The 25,677-nt window shown below is 35.3% G+C and overlaps 1 protein-coding gene across 4 annotated transcripts in view; it reads left to right on the forward strand.

Annotated features, from left to right (window-relative positions):
- ATRNL1 (attractin like 1) overlaps window positions 1-25,677 on the forward strand; it is a 774,854-nt gene that overhangs the window by 72,759 nt on the left and 676,418 nt on the right. The window lies entirely within an intron of this gene.

Here is a 25,677-nt window from a genome sequence, read left to right on the forward strand (position 1 = left end):
AGTTTAAAGATGTTAGAATAATTGTTCTATATATCATAGAAAAGTGCTACTTTAGGGAGTGATACTGTATTAAAGTATGGCTGCTTTGAACATAAGTAATGGGATAATTCATCATCTTAGTTACAAGTGAATACTTATTTCCACAGAGAGAATGTTTATTTTTATTTTTGCTTTTTTCAGATCTTAGTGGGAATTACTACTACTGTGATGTCAGTTTAGGCTCTGTTTTCCCGACTGATTTTAATGGCATCAGGTACCCAAATGTAGGTTGGATTTTCTCTGACTCTCCTTACAAATTTAAAGCTTCTAGAAAACCAAGGAAAAAAAATATTTTTGTATTAAAGATGGGACTATCTCTTTAACCAGCATTGTGGTGAGGGTAACTGAAAACAAAGCTGACATTAAGCAGAGTAATTACCAAAAAGAGGGTATTTTGCTAGATAAAAATTTGCTCAGAAATATACTGTCTTTAAATTAAAAAAATTTTTAATGTTTATTTTTGAGAGAGAGAGACAGAGACAGAATGTGAGTGGGGGAGGGGCAGAGAGCGAGGGAGACACAGAATCCGAAGCAGGCTTCAGGCTCCGAGCTGTCAGCACAGAGCCCGATGTGGGGCTTAAACTCACGAACCACGAGATCATGGCCTGAGCTGAAGTTGGACGCTTAACTGACTGAGCCACCTAGGTGCCCCTCAATTTTTTTTAATTTATTTATTTTTGAGAGGGGCAGAGAGAGAGAGAAAGACACAGAATCTGAAGCAGGCTCCAGGCTCTGAGCTGTCAGCACAGAACCTGATGCAGGGCTCAAACCTACGAACTGTGAGATCATGATCTGAGCTGAAGTTGGATGCTTAACTGACCGGGTTATCCAGGTGCCCCTGAAATATACTTTTAAGCATTTTAATCTCATCTTTATGTAGAAATTTTAAAAACAGAAAAAACTCCCAATTAACATACTTCAGAATGACCCTTATTCAAGTTTTAATAATATTGCAAATGATTGCAACATAATTTCTGGTTTTGTGCTTAGTACTGTGACTCTTCTTTGAGAGTTTTGTAATATAATTTAGAACAAAGAGACCATTTACTTAATTTATCTTTAATTATCTAAATTGGATCGTTATAGATTAGCATTAAAAAATCTAAGATACTAGAGAATATTTTTAAACTGCTGAGACTGTAGGTATTATCACTGCTGTTTTAAAACTTTTTTAGAATTTTGAGCTAAGGAACACCTCTAGACATTGGGTTGATGTTGTAGTTTATAGGAGCAGATTTTGTTTCTACTTGGTTTCAGACATATGCAATAATGCATATCAACAAGTGATGAATCAGGTATTTTCCCTTACCTCTGCTTGAACTTATTTCGAGCAGGATGATGCAGACAATAAAAAGTAAATACTATAGGCATGGATGCTTATGATGTGTTTGAAGATAGTAAGTTTTATAAAAATAGAGCAGGATCAGGGGATTGAGGATACTGAGGGTGGGAGGTGGTTACAAAATAGGAAGGCCAGGGTAGATCTCACTGAAAACATGAGTTTTAAGCAAAGAATTGAAGGAAGTGAAGGATTTTGCTATGTGGATATCTGGGGGAAGAGTGTTCTCTGGAAGCGGGAGCAGCTAGTGTAAAGGCAAGAACATGCAGAGCACGTCTAAGGGACAGTAAAGAGACTGGAGAAGAGAGTATAGAAAGTGAAAATGAACAGAGGAGGTTAGAGAAGTAATTAGGAAGCAAGATCTTTGGGTTTTTGCCTTGCCTTTGTTTTTTTCTTGAGTTAAATGGAGAGACATTGCAAGATTTTGAGCAGAGCAATGACATATTTTTTTTTTTAATTTTTTTTTCAACGTTTATTTATTTTTGGGACAGAGAGAGACAGAGCATGAACGGGGGAGGGGCAGAGAGAGAGGGAGACACAGAATCGGAAACAGGCTCCAGGCTCTGAGCCATCAGCCCAGAGCCCGACGCGGGGCTCGAACTCCCGGACCGTGAGATCGTGACCTGGCTGAAGTCGGACGCTTAACCGACTGCGCCACCCAGGCGCCCCAATGACATATTTTTAAATGCATCATTTTGTCTTGCATCATTTTGTCTGTGTTGAAAATAAACTCTAGGGAGGAAAGACAGAAGCAAGGAGGCCAGTGAGGGAGTTGTTACAGTAATGTGAGCAGTGAGGTGGCTTAGATCAGGGTGGTAGTATTGGAGATGATGAGAATTAGTCAATTTGATCTATATGTTTTAAAAGTAGAAATAATAGTATTTGCTGAGGGTTTGGATGTAAAGTCTGAGATCAAAGAGAGGAAGGAGACAAGGATGATTCCAATGTTTTTGGTCTGAGCAGCTGGAAAGATGAATGCCATAATGAATGTAGAAGATTGTGAAGCAGGTTTGAGGTGAAGGTGGTTTGAAGGTCAGGAGTTTAGTTTGGATATGTTATATATAAGTGAGATATCCATTAGACATTAAAGTAGACTACAGAGAGATCTGGGCTGGAGATGTGAAGTTGGGAACTCGTAGAATGTAGATGGTATTTAAAGGCACGAGACTGGATCAGATCACTAAGGAAATGGGTATAGATAGAAAGAAGAAAAGGATTGGGCCCTACGGTATTCCCTAAGAAGGAGAAGAAAATGAGCAAGGAAAAATGGTGTTGTGAACTAGAAGCCAAGAAGATTATTACAGAAAAGTAATCAACCTTGCCAAATGTTACTCTGCTGATGGCTCAAGGAAAATGATTTCTAAGGATTGGCCATTAACTTTAGTACTGTGCAGGTGATAGGTGATTTTGTCAAGAACACTTTTTATGCAGTGAGGGGAGGGTAGTAAAAGCCTGACTGGATTGGGTTTAGGAGGGAGAGAGAGTGGAACTGGAAGCAATAGGCGAAGTCAACTCTTTCAAGGAAATTTACTTGTAAAGGGGAGCAAAGAAGTTAGCAGGAAGGCAGGAAATACAGGATCTTTTTACACTTGGGTTTTCCCGGAAGCAGACTGTTAAACAAGGATTCAGGTGAACGAGTTTTATTTGGGAAAACGCAAGTAACACTGTTTGAGGAGTTGAGAAGTAATGCCAGTATGAGAAGGTGTCCATGAAAGTGTCCACTAATAAAGCCAAAAACCACAGGAGTGGTGGAGTTTTCAAATTAACACTTCATCTTTGAAATTTCCTTCTTTAACTTTTAAACTTCTTGTTAGTTGATGAGTCCTGTGGTTTGTGTCTCCAAAAACAATCCACCCTTTAGCTGAAGATACGTTTCACTCAGGGTGGTGTCTTTTATATGAAAATTGTGCATAGATGTATAACAACAGAATACTTGAGAAAATAGCTTATGTGGGCCACACACAAATAGATCTGGCAGAAAATTTTCCATGAGGACGCCCTGGAGCACAGCTTCTAAAAGTGATGTTGAGCTGTCAGGAGTGACAGTGACAGTAACCAACAAGCTTTATGCACAGAATTATTGGAAAAGTCAGGAAAATGCGTAATGAAGAGATTGGCTTGCAGTAAATGCTCCCTAGACTTTTAAGTAACAATGTGAAGGTGGCCTTTATATATGTATAATGGTGAAAAGACTCTTACAGCTATATTCACTGCATTTTTCATTTTTTGGAAGTGGTTTAATTTTCCTCTAAATTCCTCTCTTTGTTTATAAATGAATGTGACATATATACTGCTTTATATTTGTACTTACATGCTTCTGAGAAGTTAATTTTAGAGCAGGAATCCTGCCGTACGCCTCTCTTTATGTGTCCTTTCCAGTACAGTGCCAGGTATTAAGTGCTTGGTAAGTATTTGGATGAATGAATAGGGTTTTGAACACATATTCTTTAAAAGTTGTATCTATGTATTTCCTTACTGTTATTTAAAGTCTATTAGCCAAGTTTAAAAAAAAATTTTTTAATGTTTTTATTTATTTTTGAGACAGAGAGAGACAGAGCATGAGCAGGGGAGGGGCAGAGAGAGAGGGAGACACAGAATCCGAAGGAGGCTCCAGGGTTTCAGGTGGCAGCACAGAGCCCAACATGGGGCTCGAACTCACGAACTGTGAGATCGTGACCTGAGCTGAAGTCGGACGCTTAGCCAACCGAGCCACCCAGGTGCCCCAATAAGAGGATATTTATTAAAAAACATAACCATTTCTTATAGTCCTTCAAGTTTTCACATTATAATCATATTCCTTAAAAAATTACTGAATTTTTAAAAAGTTTTCTGCTTCTCCACTATTCCAAAATCTAGAATTTCTTTTTATGGATTTGTTCTTAAAAATAGTTTTTTATACATGTATACTTATATTGCATATTGTTTTGCTTCCTTGGTTTAGAGTTTTATAAAAAGGAAATAATATTTTGGGGTGCCTGGGTGGCTCAGTCGGTTGGGTGTCCGACCTCGGCTCGGGTCATGATCTCATGATCTGTGGGTTTGAGCCCCGCGTCCGGCTCTGTGCTGGAGCTTGGAGCCTGCTAAGGATTCTGTGTCTCCCTCTCTCTCTGTCCCTCCCCAGCTTGTGCTCTGTCTCTGCCTCTCAAAAGTAAATAAATAAACATTAAAAAAAATGAAAAAAAGAGAGTCCTTATTTCTTTAAAAAAAAAGAAATAATATTTATACAGTTTTTTGAGGCTTTCTTCTATTTCATTCACCACTGTATTACCAAGATTCATCTATGTTGTTGCGTATTACTGTACTTAATGCCTTTGCATTACTGTATTTCATTATATGACTCTATCATCATTCCTTTATCTATTCTCCTGTTTATGAGCTTTTGGGTTGGGTATCTGGTTAAATTCATCCACAGCAACAATTTTGAGACACCTTGATAAAAATACCATATTTTAAAAGATAAATCCTCAGGATTTTCAGGCACAAAGATAAAATATCTTACAAGGATAAGAGATTAGCTTAGTATTAGATTTTTCAAAAGCAACATACAAATCAAGGCAACCAAGGAGCAAATTTTTCAAGAAAGTCAAGGAAATAAGTGTAGGTTAAGGGTTTTATATCTTGCCAAACTGTCCTTCAAGTGTGAAGGTTATAGAAAAAACTGTTTGAACATGGAAAAACTCAGGTGATTCTGTGTATATGTGCCCTTACCTGAGAAATGTAGTAGAGTAGAAATGTGCAGACTTTTTTGTAAAGGTATATAGATTGTAAACAATTTAGGCTTTGTATGCCACACAATCTCTGTTGTCGCTTCTCCATTCTGCTATTGAAGCTGTACGCATGCAGTGGTGTAACATACATAAATGAATGAGTGTGGCTGTATTCCAATAAAACTTGATTTACAGAAACAGTTGTTGGGCTGGATTTAGCCTGTGGACTGTAATTTGTCAACCCCTCTCCTAGAGAATAAGCTTCATCTAACAAAGAGATGAATGGGAACACTTCAGGTAAAAGACTGGTGGAGAAAGTTTCATGTATTTAATTTTAGAGCTAAGACTGAAACACAGTAGGGGTGTCAGGCGACAACTAATACGCTGATATTATGTCTTCCTTCCAACGAGAAGGAATGCAACTAAGAATGGGAGGAGGGTGAGACAAAAGGGAAAGCAGAGAAAGAACCTAGACTCCTATAAGAGTCAAAGGATGCTGTTTAACTTGGTCTGCATTTAGGTTGATTGGTCCCAATTTTGTTTTTTTGGGCAGACCCAACATTCTGTGAAGACTGTTATTTCGTAAATGCCATTCTTTTTAGAAGTCTTCGGGAGAACAAAGAGAACATTTACTTACTTAAAAAATATAGAATAAAATATTCTGTGTGCAATTACCAGATGGATCTATTGGATGCTTTTACAAATCTAAGATATACTATAGGATCTTAGTGTTTATTTTTATTACATTTTGAAACACTTTGCTGTTTCATCATCCTAGAAATTAATTAATTGCTCATCAGTTATTACCAACCATGCTAAAAAAAACTAATAAGAAAACAAGTTGCTTGGAAGGGAGATGCTAGGATGAAATGTACGGTCACTTTCAGCTTTCTTATTGCAGTGCCCAGAGTGTTTTATTACATATAAAGAAGGCATAAAAGAAAACTGGAGGCACCATCATTGGATCCTGCTCTTAGCTTTTATTGAACACAATAATTGGATTCAATGAGATAGCAGGGTTGTGATCCTAATGTCAGAGGAAGTAGAATTCAGGCCATCAAAATATTATATGAGTCAAGAATACCTTATATTAAAAACCACAATTCAACATGAAGATATAATATGTAATAGAAGAATATCTATGTACCCAATAGCCCAGCAGCCAGCTATTTAAAACAGAAACTACAGGCAATGCAAAGAGAAGTAGATAGCACCAATGTCTTTACAAAACAGTTCAAACATTACTTTTTATGACAAGACAGAAAGTAAGACAAGGTGAAAAAAAAAATCAAAACAACATAATCAGTAAAACGGTGTTAAGATTATATGTCAAAAAACACAGCCTGATTATGGACGATGTTATCTTCTCAAGTGCTTTTGGAAAACTCACAAAAAACAAGTTGATCATATATTAGGATGAAAAGAAAATGAGTAGATTCCCAAAAGTGGGAATATTAAATAAAACCTTTCTAATGGTTGAAAGGGGAGATACAAGCTTTAGTTACAAAATTGCTGAAAAATAATGGCAGTAAAATCAATACATATAGGAGCATGAGATAAATTTATACAGTTATCAGAGGAATATTTATAGCATTAAACAACTCTATTAATATGAATGAAAATAGGTGAACCACAGTCCCAACTCAAAAAGCAGAAAATAGAACAAACTGCACACACACACACACACACACACACACACACACACACACATACAAGGAAGCAAATAATAAAAATAAAATCAGAAATTATTGATGTAAGAACCGAAAGACAATAAATCAATTTAATAGATTATAATTCTATTTTTAAAAATAATTAAATAAACCACTAGGGAGAAACCGCAAATATACAAAATAAGAAATGACGAGGGGAAAATGATATTGGTGAAGATTTTTTTTTAAGTTTATTTATTTATTTTGAGAGAGAGAGCAGGGAGGGGGCAGACAGAGAGTGGATTCCAAGCTGGGTCCGCACTGTCAACACAGAGCCTGACCCAGGGCTGGAGCTCAGGAAATGCAAGATAATGACCTGAGCCCAAATCAAGAGTTGGGTACTTAGTGGACCTCTGAGCCACCTTAGTGCCCCAAGAGGAAATTAAAAAAAAAAAAAGAGGACTACTGTTTACATCTATGCAAATAAATTTGAAAATTTAGAAGAAATGGATAATTTCTTAGAAAATAACGTTTCTAAAATTGAACCCAGTAGAGATAGAAAGTTTATATAGATGAATTTCCATAGGAAAAAAATAGAGAAATCAACAGGCCTAGATGATGTTATAGATTAAGTTTAGCAGCGCTCATAAATTGTTTTAGGCACTAGAAAAGGAAGGATTGTTGTAGAAAGGAAATTTAACATCGCCACTTAACCTGATACAGTTATCTTAGAAATAGAAGATTATAGACCTATATGACGCAGAATGAATTAAAATGCTTTCTCTTAGATATCACTACAAAAATCTTAAAATGAATGAACTTCATTGCACACCAAGAAAATAATATACCATAATCGAGTGGAATATATAATTAGGATTCCAAGGATGACTCACTTTTGAGAAATGCATTAATAAAATTCACAATGTAGGTCTAGTGACCATGCTAAACAATCCCATTCCTAATTAAAACCCATGACAAATTGAAGTGGATGTTTGAACACAATAAATGTTATCTATTTCAATCCCAAAGCCAGCATCTGATATGGAGAAAAAGGCATTTGTGTTAAGGTCCAGACCAAAACAAGGGTGCGCAAAATCTTAATAACTATTGAACATTTTTCTGGAGGTAGTAGAAGAAACAATTAGAGGAATAGGAATTCGATAAGGAGAACTTAAACTATTTGCAGGTGATAATAGAATTCCTGAAAAACCTTACACAGTAATAGGACTGACTGAAATAATAAAACAATGAAAGAATTCAGCAAGGTAACAGGTTATAAAATTAATATGCAAAAATCAATATCCTTCATGTATGCTGTACACAATAGGCAATTAGAAGACCTACGGAAGAGAAAATACATTTGGAATAGCTAAAATGAAGCTAAATCACTTAGGTATATATTTTTTTTTGACAAGAAATGTTCAACTTTCTTTAGAGAAAACTATAAACCATTCTTGAAAGTCACTAATGTAGGAACAAACCCCCACCTATTTAACAAAAATGCATACCAATTCCATTTCAAGGAATTCATGCTTCAGTTATATCTCCAGAAATGCAAAAATACATTTAAAAAAAATTTGGTATGGACAAAGTTATTCCTTGTGACATTATTTGGAAACTCCTTCAGTGCAAACATAACAGAGTGGCATATAAAGAAAGCATGGTGCATCCACATTTGTGGTATACTATGCAGTTGCAGAAAAGAATGAAGAACTCTTTGAAATCATATGGAGTGATTTATTTACAGGATATGTTAAGTGACCAAGTGCAAAAAAGTGTATATCACATGCTACTTTTTGTGGAGAAATGTAGGGGAAATCAGAAAATATCCTTTATCTCTTTATTTTGAGAGAGAGAGAGAGCGCAAGTGGGGGAGAGAAGGGGGGAGAGAGAATCCCAAGCAGTCTCCGTGCTGCCAGCCCAGAGCCAGATGTGGGGCTCTAACTCACGAAACCGTGAGATCATGACCTGAACTGAAAGCAAGATTCGGACACTTAACCGACTGAGCCACCCAGGCGCCTCCAGAAAATATTTTTATGCCTGCCTGTATGAGCAGAAATGAACACTGGAAGGATAAACTAGAACACAGTGATGTTGGTTACCTACAGAAGATGGGGGAGAGTGGTGTGGGAAGGGTAGGGAATGAAAGTATCCTCAGTAGTTTTGATTTTTAGAAGCATATTGATCATCTGCTTAAAAAAATCAACAAGGAAGAAAACTCCAGAACAATGCAAACTGAAACAAAACTCAACCATGTTTCAGATGAATAACACAATCACACTGAAGGCAGGAGAGCAGAACTAATCCATGTGCCTTTTTAACACAGCATCTGGTTACGCGTCCTCATTATTTGGGAAGAAGTGCAAGCAGGTTTTTTAGGTTTGTTCTTTGAAGGTTTGGGTGAAGTAGCTCTACATTATTTTCGGTGTATTGCCAGGTTGAAAAAAAATGAGAAAATGTGAGCTAAAGTTCTCAAGGTAGAAAGCAGGAGGTACAAATATGAAATGGAGAAGGCAAGGAATAATCCTGCCTGGTGGATTGGAATTGGAGGTATCAGTGCGAGCTTGTGATTAGGTAGGTAGACAGACAGACAAACGGGCAGGCAGGCTCACAGTTCCAGATGTAGGTTCTTCTGAAGGGGCCTCGAAGCCAAGACACCCCCGTGGTAGTGAGCACAATGATCATCCATATTCTCAGATCCAGTTTCTAATAACATTACCAAGAAGAGAAAGCAGGGCTCCTTGGAGAAATGGCTCTTTCTAGGGTTGTGGCAGGAAAAAAAAAGATGAACTTGGTATATCTTATTATATCAAATTAAGGAAGTGCTCACGAAAATGATACGTCCTGTCAAAAGAACATAGGAATCAGCTTGAAGGGGTTTGGTAAAATCTGGGTACTTTGAGCATCAAAATAATTTAGGAAAGTAGTAAATTATAAACTTGAAACAATAGGAATTTGTGAACTTATACAGATAATGGACAGACCAACGGACAGAGGAGGGGTCGAAACCTGTTTCTTACACAGAATGCTGACTGGCATTGCTGGAATTGAGAAATCATCATTTTGCGTAACTGTAGTAAAAATTGGTTTGGGAAAGAATCCTCAGTTGTTAAGTCTGTGGGGGTAGGGACAGATTTTTGATGAGATATGCATGATATTAAAATGTCTTTCCCACAGATTGTTTATAGGTTACAGGAAAGAATAGTACTTTGTCTGAGTGATCAAAATTCACATCACAAACCATGGGAAATCGCACATTGTGTCCCTCTGGATATGATAGCTGCTGAGAGCAACATCACTTATAGTAAGGCTTGGCAAACTTCATCTGTGCAGGTTCAGACAGTAAATATTTTGGGCTTTGTAGATTATACAGTCTCTGTTTCATCCACTCAGTTCTGCCAGTGAAATTTGAAAGCAAGCCATAGATAATATGTAAATGAATAAATATGCCTGTGTACCAAAAATATTTATTTACAAATATGAGCCGCTAGCTATTATTTGGTCTATGGGTCACAGGTTTCCTACCGAGGACTGCAAACCTGAGTCTAATCATTAAGCAGTATCATACAAACCTCAAATGAGGAACTTTGTCTTTAAAAAGGGGAAGAGTTTTATTCTTCAAAAATGTCGATGTCACGAGAGACAAAGGCTGAAAAATTGTTCCAGAGTAAAGGAGGCTTAAGAAACATGGCAACTGGGGTGCCTGGGTGTCTCAGTCAGTTGAGTGTTCAATTCTGGTTTCAGCTCAGGTCATGATCCCAGGGTCACAGAATCAAATCCCGCAGCAGGCTCCACGCTGGGTGTGAAGCCTGCTTTGGATTCTCTCTCCTTCTGCCCCTCTCTCCTGCCACTCACATACATGCACTCTCTCTCTCTCTCTCTCTCTCTAAAAAAAAAACAGAAACATGACAACTGAATATGGTAGGTGACTTCTGACTGTATCTTTGTGTTGGATGAAAAAATGCTATGAAGGGCATTATTGGCTCAATTTACAAACTGAAATATTTATGTGTATTAAAGCATTCTATAAATATTGAATTTCTTGATATTAATAGCTGTAATATGGTTATGTAAAAAGAAAGTCTTTGTTATTAAAATATACACCAAAATATATAGGGGTAAGAGGAATGATGTATACAGTTATTGTGCTTGTGTGTGCCCGAATGTGTGTGTGTGTGTGTGTGTGTGTGTGTGTGTGTGTGTGTGTGTGTGTGGAGAGAGGGAGGGAGAAGGAGAATAATAAAATGGAACAAAGCATGAACAATTAATGAATCTGAGAAATGGGTATATGGGTATATGGGTAATCTTCGACTACTCTTGGAACTTGTTTGTACCCTTGAAATTATTTCCAAATAAAATGCTAAAAATAGGCTACAAGGAGTGGATGTGTATTTTTTCATATTTGTTTATATAGGGTATGTATTTGAAGTGATGATTACAAAGAGTTCCTTTGAACTTCCTCTGGCAGTGAAGGAAACGTCAGTTTGTCCTTTCTGCTATGCTTAGAATTATGGCTTTTAGGGAATCTGTAAATCTCAGAGGGGACTTATGTGGATGGTTTTACTAACTTGGACCATAAAGCTATTCTGGGTTAGTCCTGAGGGAAATTTATTTCACTTTAGGTTAGCAATACCTCATAAACTTTCTAAGAATCTCAATGTGAATCTCAAGGTTAGTATAATATTAATGTTTTGCTTTAGTATTTTTCATGCTTTTAGAATTGGGAAGGTGTAGTTGGGAAGCCATTATTAATGCCATTTTATCTTAACTTTTTTCCTTTTGATTTAAAAACCAAGAGATATGATATTTTTAGTTTTTTTTTCTCTGTAAGGATAGTGATATGTTACTTTCTTTTCAGCTCTTAACATCACGTGTTTTTCAAAATTTGGTCGTGTAAATTGGATATTGCTTTTCAGCACACTAGTGTCTGAAAATACAGATCTATAGAACAGATGTATCAGGTGGTGGAAATTAGGGATTTTTAATAGAGGAAATCTCTCCTTTAAAAATAATTCAATCATAGGAATCATAAAATGTGTACTTTTACTGTCTTAAATTAGGTTTGGCATTTGATACAGAATTTCATTTGTGAAGAACTTTTCAGGACTAATTAGATAAAGTGAAATAGTTTCAATGTAATAAGTAAAATATTGCTTTAATAAATTGCTTAGTCTATGACAGAGGCTGCTGTTCAGATTATATATATATTTTCATGTTTTCTAAATGTTTCAGAATATATCACAATAAAAAGACTCAGTTTTGGTAAGTGAAATTATTACATCATATGTTTTTAAAACCGTTTAAAAGCTATATGAATATTCTGTATCTTAAAATATGCATTGGTTACATTAAAAAATTTCACTACATGTGTATTCAAGACTCAGAAAATTCAGGTCTTTTTCTGTTTAACGTTCTTTCACTGATGGAGATCTTGGTCCCTTACAAGGCAGCCACTGTATTGTATATTTTTTAAAAATTCTATTTATATTTAGAAGATATATGCACATCTTATAAATTTGTACTTGATTTTTCATGACTGTATAGAACTGTACAGGTGAAATTACTCATGCTTCCACATATTGGCCCTGCAGATGTTTTGAGATATCTTACTTTCCACTTACCTTCTATTCTTCAGACAAGCATCTCAACTTCCTTCGGTCTTCCCTGAAGGTGAACAGGGTTTCCATTCATATCTTTTGTTAATGCCTTAAATGAACACAGATATTAATGATTTAAAGACTATTTTGTAGTAATGAGAATAGCGGCTAATGTTTTCTGAGGCTGTACTCTGCTAGGTGGTGGCGGTAACTACACATGTTAACTCAAAGTGAACATGTAAATATAAACTATTCTTTTCAAGTTCTCTAAGTAAGGGAACTGAGGCACAGATGTATCACACAAGTGGCCAGTGCATACCCAGCTAGTAAACGGGGAGATTGGATTATATAATTATAAAATACACAGTATCTTGGTTGACCTTTTGTTATCTTTAGCGTTCTCTCTGGACAAATTACACTTTGTAATAACCTATTCAGAGTTAATAGAGCTTACAGAGCATGGTGTCTTATCTAATGTGAGACTATTACTTTCCCTAGATATATTTTATTTTATACTGATATTACTGTGATGACTTAACAGCCTAAAGAAAACAAAACTTTTACTTAGTTCATTATTTTTTTTTTTGTTTTTTATACAATTACTGTGAAGGGAGGTATGCTCCATCCTATACTTGTTTATTTAACGGTGGTAACTCTGAAGGGCCTGACATTTATTATTAAAAGAGTTTCAGCCCATCATTACTATTGATTCATAATTCTGGTATTTAAAGACTTAACTTATCTTGTCCTTTTATTGGGTCAGTGGTCATTTAATATTAAAGTACAACTTCTTTGCCTTCATCCTAGAAATTTACAAAAAATGTGGAAGAGTAAACCATTCGCAATTAAAAAAAAAGATGGAGACTGTGCAGATTAAAAGAGATTTAATAGACATATCAGACAACTGAAGTGTATGGATCTCATTTGGATCCTGCTTCCAAACTTAAAAAAAGCTTATAAAATAAGTAGGAATTTGAACACTGACTGGAAACTTCCTCATGTTAGATAATTATTAATTATCTGGTTTTGTTTTTATTTTTTTGAGAATTGCAGTGCAGACCTCTAGGGTTTTAGAGTAAAGCTGTATGTAATCTCATCTACAGGTAACTTTTTGAGAAACCGTTTCTGTTTTGCTGGATTTGCTGCCTGGTGTATAATTTTGTTTCTATTATCTGGAAGACTTTCAGTTGTTACTACTTTTCCCAAAAATGTTTGGTAGAAATTGGTGAAGTCATCTGGGTCTGGAGTTTTCTTTGTGGCAAGGTTTTATTTATTTATTTTTATTATTTTTTTCTTTTCAATATATGAAGTTTATTGTCAAATTGGTTTCCTACAACACCCAGTGCTCATCCCAAAAGGTGCCCTCCTCAATACCCATCACCCACCCTCCCCTCCCTCCCACCCCCCATCAACCCTCAGTTTGTTCTCAGTTTTTAAGAGTCTCTTATGCTTTGGCTCTCTTCCACTCTAACCTCTTCTTTTTTTTTTTCCCTTCCCCTCCACCATGGGTTTCTGTTAAGTTTCTCAGGATCCACATAAGAGTGAAAACATATGGTATCTGTCTTTCTCTGTATGGCTTATTTCACTTAGCATAACTCTTTCCAGTTCCGTCCACGTTGCTACAAAGGGCCATATTTCATTCTTTCTCATTGCCACGTAGTATTCCATTGTGTATATAAACCACAATTTCTTTATCCATTCATCAGTTGATGGACATTTAGGCTCTTTCCGTAATTTGGCTACTGTTGAGAGTGCTGCTATAAACATTGGGGTACAGGTGCCCCTATGCATCAGTACTCCTGTATCCCTTGGATAAATTCCTAGCAGTGCTATTGCTGGGTCATAGGATAGGTCTATTTTTAATTTTTTGAGGAACCTCCACACTGTTTTCCAGAGTGGCTGCACCAATTTGCATTCCCACCAACAGTGCAAGAGGGTTCCCGTTTCTCCACATCCTCTCCAGCATCTATAGTCTCCTGATTTGTTCATTTTGGCCACTCTGACTGGCATGAGGTGATATCTGAGTGTGGTTTTGATTTGCATTTCCCTGATGAGGAGTGACGTTGAGCATCTTTTTATGTGCCTGTTGGCCATCCGGGTGTCTTCTTTAGAGAAGTGTCTATTCATGTTTTCTGCCCATTTTTTCACTGGGTTATTTGTTTTTCGGGTGTGGAGTTTGGTGAGCTCTTTATAGATTTTGGATACTAGCTCTTTGTCCGATATATCATTTGCAAATATCTTTTCCCATTCCGTTGGTTGCCTTTTAGTTTTGTTGGTTGTTTCCTTTGCTGTGCAGAAGCTTTTTATCTTCATAAGGTCCCAGTAGTTCATTTTTGCTTTTAACTCCCTTGTGGCCAGGTTTTAAAACAAGATATTCAATTAATCTAATAGTTATAAATCTACTCAGGTTTTTTTCTCTCTTCTTGTCAGAATTAGCATTCGATTATTGTCTCAGAATTTGTCTATTTTATCTAAATCTTCAAGTGTATTGACCTAAAGTTGTTCATAATATGCTGTTAGTGAAGTTTAGACTATTTTATAGCTATGCCTCCTTTAAATTACTAATATTGGCTTATTTCAGCCTTCTTTCTTTTTGTCTTGAGTAGATTCTGCAGAGGATAATGAATCTTAATACTTTTCAGAGTACCAGCTTTTGAGGTTGATTTGTTTTGCATATTCATTCAGTTCTTATTTTTTTTTATGATTTCCTTTTAATATATTTTGATTTGTTAAGCTTTTTCCCTTCTTTATATTGATGTGTATAATTCATTGTCTTTCAGGTTTTCCTTTTTTAAAGTTGTTTTTTAAAAATATATGCATTTCTTCTTTATAGTGTCTTTTAAAAAGCAGAGATTTTAAATTTGGATAAAATATAATTGTCAATTTTTTATGGTTTGTGGTTTTTGTGTTCTAGCTAATAGATCTTTGTCAAGGTCACAAAGGTTTTTCTCTTGCACTTTCTATTAGCTGTTTATAGTTTTGGCTCTTATCCTCAGATCTTTCATCTGTTTGAATTAATTTTCATATATGAAGTAAGGACTGAGTTTTTTTTTAATATCCTAATTCTCCAATAACATTTGTTGAAAAGATTTTCCTTTCTCCATTGAATTACCTTGGTTAATGTCATTTGTATGTATGTTTTAATTTTGGACTCTTTTTTGATCCAGTGATGCACATTATATTTACTCCACAAACACACTTTATTGATTATGGTAGATTTATAAATCAGGCAGTATAAATCCTCTGTCCTTTTTTTCTATTTTCAAAAAGTTTGGTCTATTCTATGTACTCTACATTACCATTATACAATTTAGAATCGACTTGTCAATTTCTTTTAAAAAAAGATTGTAGGGATTTTAATTGAGGTTGAGTTACATATAGAGGGGAAAATTGAGTCTAACAGTATTGATTCTTCTAAGTCATGGACACAGTGTATTTCAGTATTATTTAGGTCTTTAACATTTTCAGCAATGTATTATGATTTTCAGCGTGTTGCACACAGTTTGCTAAATTTATATGTAAGTATTTAATATATTTATGTTATTGTAAATGGCATTTTGCAGGTATTTGTGTAGTGTAGTGATTATCATGTTTGCCTGTAAATGGCATTTAAAATTTCAACTTATAATTGTTGATTGCTAGTATATAGAAAAGCAATTGATTTTTCATATTGAACTGGTATTTTGCAACTTTGCTTAACGCATTTATTAATCCTGGTAGCTTTTTTTATTATCTGCATAGAGAATCATGTGTTAAGATCATGCTAGTAAATTCTTCCTTTTCAACTTGTATACCTTTTACTTATTTTCTTTGTATTTTTTCAGTGGCAGTACCTCTGGTACAGTGCTGAGTAGGAGTAGTGGAAGCAGATAATCCTGCCTTTTTTCCTATTTTAGGAGGGAAAGTTCCAGTCTTTTAATTATTATGTTAGTGGTATGCTTTCTAGATGCTTCTTATCAGGTCAAGGAAATCTAGTTTGCCGAGTCTATTTCATTGATGATGTTAAATTTTGTCAAATAATTTTTCTGCATCTGTTGGGAAGATCATTTGTCCTTTTATTATATATTTTTTTATCTCTTAATATAGTGAATAACACTGACTTTCAGATGTTAAACAACTATTGCATTTGTGGGCAAACCCTATTGGTCATAATATATTATCCTTTTCATATATTGCTAGAATTGATTTGCTAAAAATATTAAGGATTTTTATGTTTATGCTCATCAGAGATATTGGACTAGTTTTCTGTTTTTATAATGTCTTTGTCTGATTTTGCAGTCTGGGTAATGATAGTGATTTGGGGAGTGTTTCGTTCCATTCTATTTTCTATAATAAGAGTTTGTGTAGAATTGGTATTATTTCTTTCTCAAATGTTTGATGGAACTCACCAGTGAAACTGTCTGGCTCATGAGCCTTCTTTGTCAGAAAGATTTTGACTATAACATTTATTTTCTTTAATAAATGTTAGAGATACTCAAGTTACCCATTTCTTTGTGAATGAGCCTTGGTAGTTTATTTTGGAAGTTTGTCCATATCATTGAGATGGTAAATTTGTTGGCATAAAGTCATTAATTTATATTCTTATTATTCTTTTTAATATTTGTAAACTGTGTAGTGATATCTTTCTTATATCTGATATGAATAATTTGTGTCTTCTCTTGTCAGGTTGACTAAAGATTAATAAGTTAAACAACTTTATTGATCTTTTCAAAGAAGTAGCTTTTCTTTCCTGTTTTCTATTTTTATTGATTACTGCTTTATTTTTATATTTCTTTTCTTTTTTGGGTTTTATTCCCTCTGTTTTACTACCTTTTTAAGGTGGAAGATTAGAGCATTGAATTGATAAAGACTTTTTTTCTTCCTTTTAAATATATGTGTTTATTGCTATAAATTTCTTTTTTATCCAATAGTTTCAAACTTTAATATACGTAAGAATCACTTGGATGGTTGTTACAATAGATTGCTCTCTCCTAACCCCTAATTTTCTTATTCATTGTGTGAGGATTGGTGCCAGCAGACTTCCATTTTTAAAAGGTTTCTAGGTAGTTCCATTTGCTGTTGTCAAGGAACCACCCATGAGAAGGACTGACTGCTTAAGCAGTATCCTGCATATTTTCAAAAGTATTTTTGTTTCCACTTAATTCAAAGTGCTTTCTGATTTTTTTGTGTGATTTTTTTCTTTGGCTTCTCTTTGGGTTGATTAGTAGTATTTAGTTTAACCCAAATACATGAAGATTTTTCAGGTATATTTCTTGTCATTATTTTTTGTTTAATATAGTTCTTGTCAGAGACTGTATATTTTGCTATTAACATTTTTGTGAGTCTTATCTTCTGGCTGAGAATATGGTCCGTCTTGGTGAATGTTAAGTGTCAATTAAAAAGGATGTGTGTGTATTTTGCTGCAGTGGTCGGGGTGTTCTATAAATGCCAGTTTTGTGATGGTGGGTGGAGTTGTTCAAGTCTTAGTAATTTTCCTTAGTTACTGAAAGACTAATGTAGAAATCTCCATTTATGATTGTGGATTTAACTATTTAATTTTTTAGTTCTATCAGTTTTTGCTTCATACATTTAAATGTTTTGTTATTGGTCATAATTTTTACAATTATAATTTTTAGATCCCTGTAATACATTATCTGCCTTCATTCCAAGTTGTCTTCTGTTAACAGCTTCTTTTAACATTTTTTTTTAGAGCAGGCCTGCTGGATATAGATTATCATGGTTTTTCTATATCTGAGAATCTCTGTATTTCACAGTCATCCCTGAAAGATAGTTTTGCCTGTCATAGAATTCTGAGTTACAGTTATTTGTCAGCACTTTAGAAAGTGTTGGGCTCTTCTTTCTGGCCTCCGTCATTTTTTCGGGTAAAAATCACAGTTGCTTGAACTTGTTTTTCTTTAACCTCTTCTGAGGTGTTTTGTTTATCTTCAGTTTTCAGCAACCTAATTGTGATGTGTTTAGGTGTGGGTTTCTTTCAATTTTGTTTGTGATTTGCTCAACTTCTTGAATCTGTAGGACTATCAATTTGTTAACTGTACACTTTTTGTTTTATTTTTGTTGGGATTGATCTATAGTACATGTCTTTAGCTTATCAGATTCTACCTTTAATATTCTTCCACTTCATATTTAGTGTTAGAACCTCAGGATTTCCTGCATTTCTCCTCTTTTCCTTTGTGCTAATATTATATCTCATATATTATGAACAGCATAGTAAATTGTGCTTTTTTTTTGTAAGTAAGTTATCATTTTAGGGAGACAAGAAATGAGAAATTATGTCTTGTACTTATCTACATCTCCAGCTTTCCTACACTCTACGTCCATCTATGTAAATCCAGATTCTGTCTGGGATGAGCTGTTATTGTCATCCAGCTTAAAGAATTTCCTTTGTCATATCATGGGCAGGTCTGTGGTGTTACACTTCTGCCTCTTTTTTTTTTTTTTTGTCTGAGAAAGTTTTGTTTCAGTTTCATTTTTGGAAAATATTTTGTTGGGTAGAGAATTCGACTTTGATAGTTATTTTTGGTTTTGGTAGAGAATTCTACATTGACAGGCTTTTTTTTCCTTCTTAGTTTAAAAATCTGCAACTTGATTGTCTTCTGACTTAACATTCTTTCTGATAAGAGGTCAGTTGTAATTCTTATTTTTGTTCTTTAGCTTGTTCATCTTTATTCATGCCAGTCCTTGGTGTAGGTTTCTTTTCTTTTCTTTTCTTTTCTTTCTTTCTTTCTTTTTTTTTTCTTTCTTTCTTTCTTTCTTTCTTTCTTTCTTTCTTTCTTTCTTTCTTTCTTTCTTTGTATTTCATTAATGTTCTTGGTTTTGTGGATTTATGGATTTAATTGAATTTGAGAAATTATTTATTTAAATTTTATTTCTGTCCACCCACCACCTACCACGTTTCTGGAACTCTTATTGCACTTAGATTAGACTTCTTTAATATTTTCAGAAGGTCCCTGATAGTCCATTCATTGTTTTTTAGGGTGTTTTGTTTGTTCATGTTGTTTCATTTTGGATAGCTCTTGTTTCTGTATCTTAAGTTCACTGTTCTTTTCTCCTAAAGCGTCAAATCTTGTGTTAATTCTACTCAATGTATTTTTCATTCAGATATTATCTTTTCCATTTTCAGGAGTTCTGTTTGAGTCTTTTTTTATCTACCATTTCTTTCTTACCATGTTCATGTTTTCTGTAACATTACTGAACATATTTGAATGTATTTACAATGGCTTTTAAAACATTTGTTTCTGCTGATTTTATCTTCTGTGCTATTTCTAGGTCACCTTCTATTGACTGATTTTTCTTCTCGTCGTGGGTCATATTTTCTTTGCCCTGTATGCTTGTTAATTTTAAAATGTATTCCTGGGGCGCTTGGGTGGCGCAGTCGGTTAAGCGTCCGACTTCAGCCAGGTCATGATCTCGCAGTCCGCGAGTTCGAGCCCCGCGTCGGGCTCTGGGCTGATGGCTCAGAGCCTGGAGCCTGTTTCCGATTCTGTGTCTCCCTCTCTCTCTGCCCCTCCCCCGTTCATGCTCTGGCTCTCTCTGTCCCAAAAATAAATAAACGTTGAAAAAAAATTTTAAAAATAAAAAAATAAAATGTATTCTTGGGGCGCCTGGGTGGCTCAGTTGGTTAAGCGTCCGACTTCAGCTCAGGTCATGATCTCGAGGTCTGTGGGTTTGAGCCCCGCGTCGGGCTCTGGGCTAATGGCTCAGAGCCTGGAGCCTGCTTCCGATTCTGTGTCTCCCTCTCTCTCTGCCCCTCCCCCGTTCATGCTCTGTCTCTCTCTGTCTCAAAAATAAATAAACGTTAAAAAAAAATTAAAAAAAAATGTATTCCAAACCTGGTATATTTTTATCACATTGGCTGCTGGATTTTGTTGTGGCTTTAAAGAATGTTGGATTTTGTACTGACATGCAGTTATCTGGTATAGTATGGGCATTTTGGGGGATTGCTTCTGAGGTTTGTTAGGACCCCGAGCAACTTTGAGTTTATGACTAACTTATTCCAGTATTACAGCCCTTTTTGTACTCTACCTAATGCCTCCTGTTGTGTGAGGTCTTTCTTCTGTCTGCTAACACAACTGTTCCCAGCCCTGTGTGAGAACCCAAGAGTTATTCAGCCTGCTAGTCTTTTGTTGTTGTTGTTCTTTACATGGGCTTTAAGTAGTTTTCTTTTATGCATATGCAGATCAGTACTCAGTTTAGGATTTGAGGGAATCTTTCTGCAGATTTGTTTAGCCTTCTCTATGTGTAGCTACCTCACCTACAAATTCATTTTTGCTTCTGGTATTTATAGTATTATTAGGAGTTATTTCATTTATTCACATACCTGTTTTCATCATTATCTTTTCTCTTTAATGAACTACTCTTTATAAATTGGGAATATGGTGGAGCACGTTACTAAGTTAAAAGCAAAATTCATGCATATACAAATAATAACATACAAATGATAAGAAAATACTTTTTCTGAGATGACCAGTATTTTTACTTGGAATCTTTACTAAGAAAAATTGGTTCCCTGAGTATGTGCACATTTCCAAATGCAAAAATAATACAAATATAATGAAAATGTGAATCATAGTTAATTTTACATTTCGAGTACAAGAAAAAATTATTTCCTTAATTTTTCATTTGAAACTACCATACCACCTGTAGGTTCCTTAATTGAATTGCTAGTGACCAAACCTTGAGAAAAACTGCCGTAATATTTAGAATACAGATTTTGGTGTTAGACCTGTATCATAGGTGTTACACTATTAATTTTTTAAAAAATTTATTTTATGTTTATTCATTTTTGAGACAGAAACAGAGCATGAGTGGGAGAGGGGCAGAGAGAGAGGGGGAGATACAGGATCCGAAGCAGGCTCCAGGCTCCGAGCTGTCAGCACAGAGCCTGACATGGGGCTCGAACCCAGTGACTGCAAGATCATGACCTGAGCCGAAGTCAGACGCTTAACCGACTGAACCACCCAGGCGCTCCACACTTTTAATTTTTTAAAAAAGTGTTTAACAAGTAGTTGAGTGAAATACTGTATTTCATGATGAACTTCCCATTACTCATAAGGGGAATAAAAATTTTTTAATTAAACTTTTTATTTTGAGATCACTGTAGATTCACATACACTTACAAGAAATAAGAGTGATCCAATGTACCCTTCATTGAGTTTTCCAAAGTGGGAACATTTTAAAAAATGTATTACAATATTGCAAACTGAATATTGACACTGATACAATTCACTGATCTTATTCCAGATTTCCCGTTTCATTTGTATTTATTTGTGCGTGCCTGTGTGGGTATGGGTTTAGTTCTGTGCAGTCTTATTGCACATTGTTTCACGTATCCACCACTGCAGTCAAGGTGTAGAATAGCTGTATCACACAAGACTCCTTCACATTGCGCTTTTAATTTTATTTCTTATTTTATATAGAGAGCGCGTATGAGCAGAGGAGGTTGGGGGAGAGGGAGAGAGAGAGAATCCCAGGCAGGCTCCATATTCAGCTAGGAGGGGCTCAGTGCCAGGACCCTGGGATCATGACCTGAGCCAAAATTGAGAGTGGGTCACTCAGCTGAGTCACCCAAGTGCCCCTCACATTGCCCTTTTGAGCCATACCCACAACTCTTCCACCCCCACTCCCTTCCCGTCTCTAACCCTTGATAATCACTGATCTGCCCTCCATTTCTATAATTAGGTTACTTCTAGGATTTTATATAAATGGATCATTTACATTTAAGGTAATTTTGATACATTAGTGCCTCGGTCTTTGTTATTGTTTATTTTCTCTCTGCTGTTTCTTATGCCTCTGTTTCTCTTGTTTCTAATGGATTACTTGAAAAATTTTTAGAATTCCATCTTGATTTATTTATAGTATTCTTTTTTTTTTGAAGTTAATTTATGTATTTTGAGACAGCGAGTGAGCAAGCATGAGTGGGGAGGGGCAGAGAGAGAGAGAGAGGGAGAGAGAGAATCCCAAGCAGGCTCTGTGTTGTTAGCATAGAGCCTGATGCAGGGCTCCATCCCACGAACCATGAGATCATGACCTGAGCCAAGATCAAGAGTCGGAAGCTTAACCAACTGAGCCACCCAGGTGCCCCCTTGATTTACTTATAGTATTCTTGAATGTATTTCTTTGTGTAGTTTTCTTAGGGGTTGATCTGGGTGTTAAACAATGCATATGTGACTTATCAGAGTCTAGTACTAGTATCAACATTTTACCACTTCACTTGAAGTGTGGAAACCTTGTTCGCTTTCACATCCCCTTACCTTCTCCACTTTTAAGCATCATTGCCTTTCATATTAGATAATGTTATAGTTTTTTCCTTTATCAGGCATGATTTATAAACCTTGTAGAGGAGAAGCATAGTCTATTGTGTGTAATCATATTTCTGCTCTATTTTTCTTTCCTGATGCTCTGACGTTCCTTCTTTTATTATTTCATTCCTGTTTAAAAATTTTTCCTTTAACCATCCTTTAAGGAGAGGGCCACATTTTAACAATTTTTAGTTTTCCTTCTTTTCATAGAGTATTTTTTTCCATTTAATTCCTGAAGAATAATTTTGCTGAAATAGAATTCATGCCTGACAGTTCTTATTTTTCAGCATTTGAAAAATGTGCTGCTCCCTTCAGGCCTTTATAGTTTCAGATGAAAAATCCAGAGTTATTCTCATTGATGTACCCCTGTAAGTAATGTGTCATTTCTCTCTGGCTGCTTTTAAGATCTTTTTTTCTTCATCTTTAGTTTTTATAAGTTTTCTTATGATGTGCCGTGGTGTGGGTTTCTTGTATTTATTTGGACTTCTCTAAGGTTCTTGAATCTGTACGTTCATGTCTTGTACAAAATTTAGATGTTTTTGGTTATTGTTTCTTTAAATACTCTTTCAGTTATGTTCTCTTTTCCTCTTTTGGGATTCCAGTGATGTGAATGTTGAATCAATTGTTATTGTTCCAAAAATGTTTCTGAGATTTTGTTAACTTTTTTTCAGTCTATTTTCTCTTTTATTCAGATTTCTTTCATTGATTTGTCCTCAAATTTACGGATCCCCTGTCTGTTAGCTCCACTTTAATATTGAGCCTGTACATAGCGTTTCTGTTTGTTACTGCATTTTTCTCTTTTTCCTTTAAGTTTCTTTCTTTTTTCTTTCTTTCTTTCTTTCTTTCTTTCTTTCTTTCTTTCTTTCTTTCTTTCTTTCTTTCTTTCTTCTTTCTAGTCTTTCTATTCTTTCTATTCTTTCTTCTGCTGAGATTTGTTGTTTGTTTCAAAAGAACATGTATTGCTTGTTGGAATGTTTTTATCATGGCTACTTAAAAATTCTTGTCAAGTAATTTCAACATCTCAGTGTTACTGTCACTTGTTTTTTTTTTTTTTTCATTAAAGTTGTGATTTTATTGGTCCTCAGTATGACAAGTGATTTTTTTTTTATTATTGTATCCTGGATATTTTGCTATTATATTGGGAGTCTTTGGGTCCCATTTAAATCTTTCTGTTTTAGCAGGCAGTCACTCTGTTTAGGTTTATCCTTCAGGTCTTGTGGGATCTCCCTTTCCAGTCTCGATCTGGTGGGGAAAAGGAACTCTTTCTCTGTTTGCTTATTTTAAACAGTGTTTGTTGGGTCCCTCTTGCTGTTGCTGCTAGGGTCGTCTAGGATTTTCCTCCTCAAAAACCTCAGTTTTGAGGAGGAATAAGCCTACCTGAGTCACCTTTTTATTGCTAGGTTGGGGAATTGAGAAATGTGGGGCCTGCATAGCCTTCTTCTGTTGACGGGTGAGGAGACACTTGTCTTCTAGTCCTGGAGTCCCTAACCAGTCTACCTTTACACTTCTCAGATTTCTCCTTTGGTTGTCTTGTGCACTGTTTCCAGAGTCTGCTTGTTGTACTTAGTGGGGTGTGGTACTTAGTTTTTCTAACTCTAAAATTCCTCAGCTGTAAAGAAGAGAAAGCAATAATAAACCTTTCAAAGGGTTATTATTACATGAAATAATGAGGTACTTCTTGAGACAGAGTATGTGTTTTATTAGATAACGATGCTCCAGTTGATTGCAGGGTTGTTTATTGCATTATTGTTTCTAGGAACAAATTGAAACCCAAATGAGTCATAGTGTAGAGTTATTTAAATAAGTTGTGTATCATTAATAGAGTGGAATTTAACTGTTGAAAAATAATAAATGGGTCATAGAAGAATTGCGCCAGTTGCTTTAAGTGAAAAAATAGTTGAAAAAATAGTTGTAAAATAGCATGATTTTTTTGGTACAAGTATTTATAGGTCTGTATACACATATTTGTAATTTAAATGTGTTTTGTATGAGTGTAATAAAATATTTAGAATTACAGTCTGAAAGTGGTCTGAATATAACAAATTGTGAAAAATATCTCTAGATAGGCTGGGAGAGAAGGTCATATTCACTTTTACATTAAAGACCTCTATTTCTACATTATTTTTTGGTAAGAAGAATGTTTATCTTTATTAAAAAGAGAATGAATAAAAATATGGAAACCTTCAATTGGACTATAGGAGTAGAGCTTTAATAGTGGTTAAAGAGTATTTTTCAAGTTATTTTGGATAAGTTATTATTAATGTCATATTTTTGAAATTACCTCCAAAATGTAATACTCATTAGTTACAAATATACTCTGATTTTTTTTACATGTTTTGTTTTATCAATTAAAATTGGCTTAGTGACTCCTTTTTGATATTTCTATATTTTATGACCATTGAAATATCACTTTCTTCACTACCTTAGAATTATGTAAAAGTGAATGATTTTTAAGATCATCTTTATTTTATATTACTTGATTTGAGTATTTTCAGTTGAGCTGTCTACAGTGCCAAAGTTACAAAAATTTTTTTTTTAATGTTTATTTACTTTTGAGAGAGAGAGAGAGAGTTAGAATGTGAGTCAGGGAGGGGCAGAGAGAAGGAGTCACAGAATCCAAAGGAGGCTCCAAGCTCTGACTGTCAGCACAGAGCCGGATGTGGGGCTCCAACGTGTGAACTGCGAGATCATGACCTGAGCTGAAGTCGGAAGCTTATCCGACAGAGCCACTCAGGCGCCCCTATAATGCCAAAGTTTAGATGGCCAGTTAGAGGGAAGATAGAAGTGTGGTCTGGGTGAATACCTAAAGACCAATGACAGATTTCTATATAGTTGCTCTTTGTAATCTAAAATTATCTAAGGCCAAGGATCTGTGTTTTGTTTATCTGCATATTCTTAAAAGCATGCCTTGCATGTATGATTGATGCTTGCATCAGTGAATTTGCAGTTAGAAATAAGTGCCTTTTAGATATAGCAAGCAGAATAGGATTTAATACGGTGAGTTAATTACAAGAGTATTAGAGACACCAAAGGGAGGGGGATCATCCA

Source organism: Felis catus, chromosome D2 (assembly GCF_018350175.1).
Source record: "Felis catus isolate Fca126 chromosome D2, F.catus_Fca126_mat1.0, whole genome shotgun sequence".
NCBI lineage: Eukaryota > Metazoa > Chordata > Mammalia > Carnivora > Felidae > Felis > Felis catus.